The 9,314-nt window shown below is 47.2% G+C and overlaps 1 pseudogene; it reads right to left on the reverse strand.

Moving 5' to 3' along the window:
• Positions 1–4,598: 4,598 nt before the first annotated feature.
• Positions 4,599–9,314, reverse strand: part of LOC102766005 — a 6,798-nt pseudogene continuing 2,082 nt past the window's right edge.

The raw sequence follows: 9,314 nt of genomic DNA on the forward strand, positions 1-9,314 counted from the left end.
CAGCCTACTCTCACCCCCAACTGCCCTCCCCTGCAGTCCTGGTTGCCCCCAACTGCCCTCCCCTGCCCACCATCTTGTGACAGTGTGGGTGCAGCCATCTTATGATGTGGGGAGGCCATCTTGTGACGACATGGGGCAGCCATCTTGTGGCAATATGGGTGCGGCCATCTTGTGATGATGCGAGGGCATGAGGGTCAATTTGCATATTACCTCTTTATTATATAGGATTTCCTTGTTGATAGGGCCAGCAAACCCTGGGCTTAGGGAATTGGTTGTCTGAGGATAGGTCAAATTGTGTACCTTCCCAAAACAGGTGAAATAAAGTTTAAAAGTGGTCATTGAGATAGTCTTGAGGATGTGCTATAGGGTTGCCAGCCCTTTCTTAGTGCCCCTTTCCTTCCCTGCCTGGTCTTCCCTGACAGTGCAGTATTAACTTTAGACATCAAAGAATTTGCTGTTGTATATTTGGAGGCTTTCTCCTTAAAGAACTGAGTACATGGGTTTACTTCTTGAGAGAATTAATAAAATAAACAAATCCTGTCTTTAGAAGCCCCATAATACTGGATAGCCTCTGCTGAATAAAGAGGTTCTAGGACTGAGTGACTTCTACTACAGCCAGTTCAGACTGCAGTGTCCAGGGAATAGGGTTAATGTTCAGGTGAAATTTTTTTTTTTTTATCATTTGTATCTTTACACTTTTACTATATAATTTTTTTTAATCTGGAAAAGTGAAAATAAGATTTTTCTTTCAGCATGTTCAAGTTTATGCCCCAATCTCATTATACAGAATATGCTGATACACTGTGTGGAAAGTGTAAAAATGGGGGAAAAACCCATAATCACACCTGTAAATGTTATTTTTTTTCCATTTTTTATTTTTATTTTTTCATTACTCTTTATTGTTCAGATTATTACAGATGTTACTCTTTTCCCCACCCTAGTTCCCCTCCCACCTGGTTCCCATCCCACCCCATGCCCTTACCCCCTGCCATTGTCCTCATCCATAGGTGTAAGATTTATGTCCAGTCTCTTCCCACACCTCCCACACATCCTTCCCCCCAAGAATTGTCAGTCCACTCCCTTTCTATGCCCCTGCTTCTATTATATTCACCAGTTTATTCTGACTTAATTTTTAGGTTCACTTGTTGATAATTATTTGTTGTCACTTTGTTGTTCATAATTTTTATCTTTACCTTTTTCTTCTTCTTCCTCTTCTTAAAGAATATCCTTCAGCATTTCATATAATCCTGGTTTGGTGGTGATGAACTCCTTTAGCTTTTTTTTATCTGTGAAGCGTACCCAGGATGGCTGCCCCATGTCATCACAAGATGGCCTCCTTCACTTGTTGATAATTATTTGCTGTCACTTTGTTGTTCATAATTTTTATCTTTACCTTTTTCTTCTTCTTCCTCTTCTTAAAGAATATCCTTCAGCATTTCATATAATCCTGGTTTGGTGGTGATGAACTCCTTTAGCTTTTTTTTATCTGTGAAGCGTACCCAGGATGGCTGCCCCATGTCATCACAAGATGGCCTCCCCACACAATAAGATGGCTGCACCCACACTGTCACAAGATGGTGGGCAGGGGAGGGCAGTTGGGGGCAACCATGACTGCAGGGGAGGGCAGTTGGGGGTGAGAGTAGGCTGGCCTGATTTATTCATATTTTTGGATTCCTTTTTCTTTTTGCTCTTCCAGTTGGGTGTTTTTTGCTTCCTTGTATTTCACATCTTTGATTTGATTCTTGGGATCCTCTAGTATACTGTTGAATTTCTATATATTATTCTTTATTTCAGACAGTGTATGCTTAATTTCTGACTGGTCCTTTTCCATTTTTTGGCATTCTCATTAAGATCCTTGAAGGTCTCACTAAGTTCCTCGGATGTCTCACTAAGTTTCTCGGGAGGTCGTAGAAGATTCTTGAGTAACCTTATAACTGTGATTTTGAACTCTATGCCCTCCATTAGTTTGCTTTCCTCCATTTCTTTCATTTGTGACATGTTTCTTTGTCTGCGCATTTTTGGCTGACTGCAAGGACCCGCTGTGTCTACAGTGGAAGAACTGCTGTGCTGGAGACATCCTTATGGGGTAGGACTTGCTTCAGTGGGGCTTTGGTGCTCACTGAGTCTGCTTCTTGAGTATGTCCCTTATGGATGTGAGGAGTTGAAATCTAGTATCTGACTAGGAGTACCCTGGCTCCTGGATCTCCCAAGTCAACCACTGTGTGAGTCCACCCAGCAGGAGCTACGGCGTTATCAGCAGATTTCTCCTCTTTGTTTGGGGTTTGGAAGTTTTGGAGCTCTCTGATCCAGCTGCAGTTTGTTAGGCTGCAAAAGCATAGGTGATTGCTTTGCACCGCTGGGCACTGCTTGGGTGGGGGTGTAAATTGAGTGGGGCGAGGGTCTCAGAGAATCACCAGGGCAGAGCAAACCAAAGTGGCTGTCGTCAGCCGTCTATGAGACTCCGTGTCTCTGCGTCCCGAGTCCCACGCCCCCACAGCAACAATGATCCCTGTGAGCAGCTCTGCTAGAAAGTCACCCTCGCTTTCCGACCCACTGCAAGACAGTCCAGTTTCTCCCCATAGGAGTCTGGGACCCCAGAGTCTTGCCGTAAATGAGTTCAGTGCATTCAAGCGCTTGTCCCCTTCTGATTGAAAAAAAATGCGCACCCAGGTGCAGCTGCCTCTCGCACGCCTCACTACCTCTGTTCTTGGCGCCTCTGCACCTCCTACTCAGTCTCAGTGCGCTTTTTTCTTTCCTTTTAGTTGTAGAACTTCCACTCGGTCAGCTTTCCCGTGGTTCTGGATGATAGCTGTTTTGTCTTATAGTTGTAGTTTTAATGTTGTTGTGGGGGGCAGCACGTACAGGTTTGTACTTTATGCTACCATCTTGGTTCCTTTTTTTCCCATTTTTTTAAAAAAATTAAATTCTTTATTCTTTAAAGTATTACATAAGTCTCCTTCTTCCCCCATTGACCTCTCCCTGGCTGCCCCCACCCCCTAAGGATGTCTACATCTTAATCCTGGGAATTTAGGAATATGTGATACCAGATGGCTAGTAGGTTGGACAGTCTGATGCTTCTTTGACTCTGGTTCTATTTTTGTTCATCAGTTTATGTTGTTCATTATATTCCACAAGTGAGTGAGATCATGTGATATGTATCTTTCTTTGACTGGCTTATTTCGCTTAGTGTAATACTCTCCAGTTCTATCCATGCTGTTGCAAATGGTAAGAATTCCTTTTTTACAGCAGCATAGTATTCCATTGTGTAGGTATACCATAGTTTTCTAACAGTTGAAATTTTGATGTCTTTTCTCCTAAAACCGTTGTAAGGGAATGTTAGTAAATGTTTGGATAAGATTTTAACAAATCTCCCTTTCCCCTATTTTAAGAAGTATAAATGTGAAATAAAGTAAAATAGCGTCATGCATCTATTTAATGTGTAGTTAGTAAGCCATAGTTAGGTTTGATACCTCTGTGGGGCAGTTCTTTTCCTCTCATAATGTCCCAGTCTCTCCTGCTCTATTTTTCCGCCAGATTCCTCCCGTGATGAATATCAACATAGTCCTGCCCTCATAAATCCTAGGGACTGGCCAAAACCGGTTTGGCTCAGTGGATGGAGCGTCGGCCTGCGGACTGAAAGGTCCCAGGTTCGATTCCGGTCAAGGGCATGTACCTTGGTTGCGGCACATCCCCAGTGGGAGATGTGCAGGAGGCAGCTGATCGATGTTGCTCTCTCATTGATGTTTCTAACTCTCTGTCTCTCTCCCTTCCTCTCTGTAAAAAATCAATAAAATATATTTAAAAAAAAAAATCCTAGGGACTGGGAGGCATGCAGGGGGATGTTAAACAGAATAATCAGAGATATAAAAATGTCTTGGCAGATTTTAAAAGTTCTGTGAATATACATATGGGTACTGTGAGAAAGAGAATGATATTTAAGTTGAAGCCTAAAGGATTGGGAGTGTTTGTTTATACAGGGCTTTAGCTAAAAGGTAATTTCATTTGTTTGTTTATACTAAAGACTTTATTTCAAACAAAAAATTGAGAGCTATTTCCCTGGGTGTGGGGAAGGGATTAGGGCAAGGAATTCCCCGTGACTAGGCCACTACCCTCACATACTGGAGGGGTTGTGTAACTAACTTTCTTCCTGGCCCCTGTGATTGAGAATCTCAGCAAGTGCAGGACCTTATGTCATAGCTCACCCACCAAGGGGAACTCCAGCTAGGAGTCAGTATCTGGAAAGAGCATGGCCAAAGGCAAACCACAAGATCAAGTCTTAAGTACTAGGAACCCACTCTTTTCCCCCTTCCTAGGACCGAGAACAGATTAAGAAGATGGCCAGGGAGCTCCCCCCTGTCACACTTTCTCAGTGGTTAGAGTGTCGTCCCAGGGACCAAAGGGTCATGGGTTCAATTTCTGGTTAAGGGCATGCATCTCTGTTGCAGGTTCAATCCCCAGACCTGGTTGAGGCATGTGTGGGAGATGACCAATCCATGTGTGTGTATCTCTCTCTCCCCTCACCCTCCCTCCAGTCTCTCTCTAAAAATCAATGAAAAAAATATCCTCATGTGAGGATTAACAACAACAAAAGAGATGGCCTATGGAGAGAACCTCTCAGATCCTGGTGAGAAGAAAGACCCAATGTCCTCACATTTATCACCTCTGTTCTCAGGAGGGCACTAAATCCTGGAGTCTCTCAGGTTTTAGTACTGGCACCAATGGAGGCAGGGAAACCCCAGCAAGTCTGGACCCTAAGGCTGACTCTCCCACCCTCTGGAAAAGTCTACACTCACCTGTGATCCTTTGTATTTCTTGCCTTCCATTTCCCTTGGGTGGATGGGTGGATAAATTAGGTTTCTTTAATAAGGGCCCTCCAGGAGGGTCCCCTGAATGCCCATCAATCCAGGGCCTGAGAAAGGATGGTGTCACGTGATGTTTGGCGCTGATAGCTGCTCCTGTCATGCTCATGTGGAATCTCTCTGAGGTTATGGATGGTGCTGGAGCCCTGGAAGCAAGGAAGCTAACTTTGCTGCATGATTTCCATGATTTGTCTTTGTCTTTGTGTTTCCAAGCAGCAATCAGCCCCTGCAGCATCCACATCTTGTAGTAGTGAATATGTCACCATTCAGGCTGCCTCTGTGGTCAGCTTAAAGGCTGACATCACAAAGCTCAGGTTTCAGGGAGTGCTGGACAGGATGAAGCCAAAGTTGATGTGAATGATGTGGCCTTCTGCGTCCAAAAGGATGTTCCCATTGTGTCTCTGACTTGCAGCAGGTAGTTAGCTCAACTTTGCATGAAATTGTGCTGGGCACTAAGGAATGCCTCTGGTGTAACTGCCATGCTCCTGCAGGAAGTAATCAGGCAAGGAGGGCTGTCTCTTTCTTTCCCTGGTAGATGAACAGTGTTGACCACTGGTCCAATCATGCTATTGTCCACAGAAATCACAAGAATCTTGTGTGGCTTGATCCACAGGGGCACTTGTCCCTGTTCCCAAATGGACTGCAGTTGCTTCAACAGCTGGAAGGTCAACAGTTCCTTCCCAAAGATCATCTCCCATACTTGACAGTGACTGATAGAACTCCCAATTAGGGAGATGGCCATGGTAGACATCCTCTCTGATCACCTTACTTTTTTCTGCCAGGGCTCTTTGAGAGCAACTGTAGAAGGGTCTTATGGGTCTCATTTGAAGGCGGGGGGTGTGAACCAGCTGCTCTGAAAGGCACTGTCATATGTACCCTGCTGCAATGAACACAGGCTCCTTGCACTATTGGATGTTGATATTGTATATGGAAAACATACTGTCTCAGCTGTTGGTGTGCATTCAGGGAGCTCTACCTGCAGCTCCCCTATGTTGTTCCCTAACCAGGCCTCATTATTGTTTTTCTTTTTTAAAATATATTTTTATTGATTTCAGAGAGGAAGGGAGAGACAGAAACATCAATGATGAGAATCATTGATCAGCTGCCCCTCCACACCCCCTACTGGGGATCAAGCCCAAATCCTGGGAATGAGCCCTGACCGAGAATCTAACATGCTGGCATTCATAGGTCTTCTACACTCAAACACCAAGCCACACACCTGCCGGGGCTCATCGTTCTTTTGTTAATCTTCACCTGAGGATATATTTCCCCCATTGATATTTAGAGAGAGTGGAAGGGATGGGGAGAGATAGAAATGTCAATGTGAGAGAGACATTGATTGGTTGCCTCCTGCACATGCCCCGGTCGGGGATTGACCCTGAAACCCAGGTATGTGCCCTTACCTGGAATCAAACCCATGATCCTTCTGTCTGAGGGCCAACACTCTAACCACTGAGCAGCTGGTTAGAGCAGGCCTCATCGTTCTTGTCATAGTGGGAAACAGTATTGAAACTGCCTGCCTCCTGCTCATGGGAGATACTGAATTGGGGCAGGTTTTCTACAGACTGTGTGTCCTGGATTCAATTCTCAGGAATTGGTGGGGACATTGGTGGTGTCGAAGTTTTTGCCTTCAAGGACTTCCACACAGATCAGGTAGGGAGTCTTGTCCTTGGAGTTGAGGACAGGATATGGACCATGTGGTGGCCAAAGCTAGTAGTGGGCAGTGAGACTGAGGGAGCTCACAGTTGAGCAGGGAGAGCTCTGAGATCAGCCACTGTGTTTTCTGCTCTTTGGGGGAAGGGGTGGGGTTAAGGGTGGCGATTGCTATCAGGAATTTGATGAATTCTCATTAAGGAGCCAGTCTGAAAGGCTTATCCCCATTCTCCACTTTGGGGTTGCTGGCATTCGTTTCAGATTGCTGCTGAGACTTATGCTGGTGGTGGCATCTGACTTAGGACACTGGTGAACTCTTTTAGAGGGAGACAGCCCTGCCTATGTCAGGGACTGGACTCAAGGAAGGTGGCTCCCTCTTTCAGTGAGCTGGCTTCAGCTCGTCTGAGATCATCTCCCGTAGCTTGGTCCCACAGGAGTGTTGTTGAGTGGAAATGTGCATATCTGAAGAGTAGGCCCCAAGCAACAGGCACACTAGAGGGAAATACTAATGCTCTAGCAGCAACGGTGGGCTATGTAGGGCTTGATAGCATCATCCATGTCCTCATCCATGTGGATGTACATGGTAAACAACTGGGGCAAATGGAAGTACATGTCCCGTCAACATCACTCATCATCATAGAGATGCAAATTAAAACCACAATGAGATATCACTTCACACCATCAATAAATCTACAATGGGCAAATGTTGGTGAGGATGTGGAGAAAAGGGAACCCTTGTGTACTCTTTGTGGGAATGCAGATTGTTGCAGCCACTGTGGAAAACAGTATGGAGGGTTCTCAAAAAAATTAAAAATGAAACTGCCTTATGACCCAGTGATTCCATTTGTGGGTATATATCTGAAGAAACTCAAAAGACACATTTAAGAGTATATGCACCCCTCTGTTCATTGTAGCATTATTTACAACTAGAGGCCCTGTGCACGAAATTCGTGCATGGGGGTGGGGGAGTCCCTCAGGCCAACCTGCGTCCTCTTGCAATCCAGGACCCCTCAGGGGATGCTGGGCCTAAACTGGCAGTAGGACATCCCTCTCGCAATCCAGGATGCTGCATGCACCAGTGACCATACTTTTCATACTGGTGAAAGGCATCTTGCTATTGTAAGGGCAGCTACATTTTTTTGCCCTGATTATAAAAAGTAGTACATAACATGATCCTTCTGAGACAGTAATACCATTTCCCCCATCTAATGGGTGGAAAAACTGAAGCAGAGAGAAGTTAAGTAATTGCCTTTGTCACACAGTTATAAGTGTCAGAATCAGGGCTGACCACAAAATGTGCAAGCCAGAGTCCATGCATGTCATCGCTGCATCATCCTGTTGTTGTTGTTTTTTTTCAGTGTTAGAGTAGCCTTGCCAGGTTTTAATTTTTAAATCTAAGAGACTGTTTCCAATATATAGTGTAGGGTCCCTAGGCCTGGCTGGCGGTCAGGGCCGATCTGTGGGGTGACTCGTGGGCAGGGCTATCAGGGACCCCCCCACTGGCACCTGCCTTGGCTGGTGGCCGGGTGCTGCCCACTGGCCGGCCCTGCCCCCCAATCACCTCCACCAGTCGCCTCCCTCAGGGGGGCAGACACTCAACACAGGAGCTCCTGCATTGTCTGCCCCTCTGGTGGTCAGTGCACACATAGCGACCAGTTCTGCCAGTCATTCTGCCCTTTGGTCGATTTGCATATTAGGGTTTTATTATATAGGACTAGAGGCCCGGTGCACAAAAATTTGTGCACTGGTGTGTGTGTGGGGGGGGGGTGGTGTCCCTCAGCCCCACTTGTGCCCTCTCACTGTCTGAGACCCCTCGGGAGATAACGACCTGCTGGCTTAGGCCTGCCCCCGGGTGGCAGAGGGCAGGCCCAATCCCTAGGTGCAGCCCCTGGTCGGGCTCAGAGCAGGGCCGATTGGGGAGTTGGGGCACCACCCCTTGTCATGCACAGAGCAGGGCCCATCAGGGGGTTGGAGAGCTCCCCCTGTCACGCACAGAGTAGGGCAGATAGGGGAGTTGGGGCAGCGCCCCCTGTCACACACAGAGCAGGGCTGTTTAGGGGGTTGGGACGTTGCCCCCTGTCATGCACACAGCAGGGCCCATGGGGGCGTTGGGGAGCTCCCCCCTGTCAGGCACAGAGCAGGGCCGATCAGGGGGTTGGGGCGCCACCCCATCACCCACAGAGCAGGGCCGATGGGGAGATTGCGGTCTACCCTGTCACACACACAGCAGGGCCCATGGGGGGGATTGGGGTGCTGCACCCTGTCACACACAGAACAGGGCCGATCGGGGTTGGGGCGCCGCACCCTGTCACACACACAGCTGCAGGGTGTTCAGGGGTTTGGGGAACTCCGCTCTATCAGGCACAGAGCAGGGCTGATCAGGGGGTTGGGGCTCCTTCCCCTGTCACAAACAGAGCATAGAGGCCTGGTGCACGGGTGGGGGCCGGCTGGTTTGCCCTGAAGGGTGTCCCGGATCAGGGTGGGGGTCCCGCTTGGGTGCCTGGCCAGTCTGGGTGAGGGGCTGAGGGCCATTTTCAGGCTAGCGGGCGACAAGCTCCCAACCTCTCCTTTTTTTTGTTTTTTTTTCTGTTTAGCCATTTCATATAGAAGGAGGACACAAACAAATCCTCCCCCTTCAGATCATGGCGATGTTACTCTATCCCCTAAGCACAGCCACTAAAATCTACTGGGCTTTTTTTTATTCTTGGATTTATTTACCTTCTATGGCTTTCACTGGAACTGAGAGCTTGCTTTAGCTCTGAGACCTCAGCTGCTGAAAGCAGGTATCTGGGTTTGTTTGGC

This window comes from Myotis davidii, unplaced genomic scaffold (genome assembly GCF_000327345.1).
Source record: "Myotis davidii unplaced genomic scaffold, ASM32734v1 scaffold992, whole genome shotgun sequence".
In the NCBI taxonomy this organism is placed as follows: Eukaryota; Metazoa; Chordata; class Mammalia; order Chiroptera; family Vespertilionidae; genus Myotis; species Myotis davidii.